Source organism: Natrix helvetica, assembly GCF_964273705.1.
Source record: "Natrix helvetica genome assembly, chromosome: 2".
Classification (NCBI taxonomy): Eukaryota; Metazoa; Chordata; class Lepidosauria; order Squamata; family Natricidae; genus Natrix; species Natrix helvetica.
Genome location: NC_138552.1, coordinates 156,995,535 through 156,997,055, shown reverse-complemented (window position 1 = coordinate 156,997,055; position 1,521 = coordinate 156,995,535).

Below are 1,521 nucleotides of genomic sequence, written 5' to 3'. Positions count from 1 at the left end.
GCTTTTCTATGATTGGTCCGCCGGCGCCGCTCTTGTTGCCATCCGGGATCCCGCCCAGCTATTGGCTAACGGGCCGTAGTGCTTTCCCTCCCCCCCAAAGGGTTTCGGCCTCACGTGACGAAGAAGCAACGGAGCACGTGCCAATGTTTTGGTCGAAAGGAGGGAGGAGAAGAGGGTGGGGCGAGGTCAGCCCCCTCCTTCCCTTATGGGCGGGGTTTCAGACCTTGGCTCCATTTTATGGTGCTGGAATTGGGGCTGGGGGGAGATTATCGATCTATTGAATATATCTGTCGAACTGATTGAACTGCGTGGGGTGGAAAGCTGTTTTTGCAGTGCCGTCATTGCCGGGAAAGTCAGTACTGTAGGCGGTTTCACACGCCTAGGCTTTCTTTTAAGTAAGAGATCGGGCTGCGAGGTTGAAATGTTGGTGTACTTTGGAGAAGCTTTGGTAGCACGTAGGTTTGAGTTGGACAGATAATGTCGACAGGTTTTAGGCGAGTGACGAGTTTTTGACCATTTGAACGTGGCTTGGCAAATTGAGGGCGGAGAGGGAGAGAAGATAAAGGCAGCTCACTCCGTTACGTAGCACTAGGGATTCGAACTGCCGACCTTTCTGATCGACAAGCTCAACGTCTTAGCCACTCAGCCACCGGGTCCCTGCATTCCCAGATTAATGTGACATAAATATGGTTTATATCCAGGCCGTTCAGTTAGGGACTTCTCAGAAGCAGCTGAAAAGAGGGAGGACAAATCTTACAACAGCAGTTAAAATTATTGCTGACTTTGGCCCGAGTTTAAAAGACTTGGTTGAAGAGAAGAATGTTAATTTTCTTGGGGTGGGGGGGGGGGGAATATTGCAGTTAACTGCAATTCCCAAAACTGTGTATGCCATTAGCCTGGCCTGCAGAGAGGAAAATAACTTTTTCTATGAGTCTGATCCTGAGGGTTTGGCCTCCTGATCAAGGCAGTCCTTGACTTACAGCCATTTGTTCAGTGACCATTCAAAGTTACGATGACACTGAAAAAACTGACGATGTTTTCGCGTTTATGAACATTGAAGCATCTCCACAGTCATGTGATGGAAAATTCAGGCGCTTGGCTACTGGCATGTGTTTATGACACTGGCAGTGTCCCCATGTCATGTGATCACTTTTGATTACAAGCAAAGTCAATGGGGATGCCAGATTCACTTAACAACCAGGTTACTAACTTATCGACTGCAGTGATGAACAACTGTAGCAAGAAAAATCACAAAATGAGGCAAAACTCACTACCTCTTGCTTAGCAACAGAAATGTCAGGCTCAATTGTGGTTGCAAGTCGAGGACTGCCTGGGCTGCATTTGCTACAGGTGGCCTCTTGGGTTACCCAGCCTGAAACAATTTACAGCTTTGAGGATCAAAATCAGCACTTCAAGTCCACCCAGAAAACAATTGAGGAGAGTGAGGGCATTTATTCTGGGCCCCATATATATGGAATGAATCCATATAAAATACAGCTCATCATTTGAAATGTTCAGACA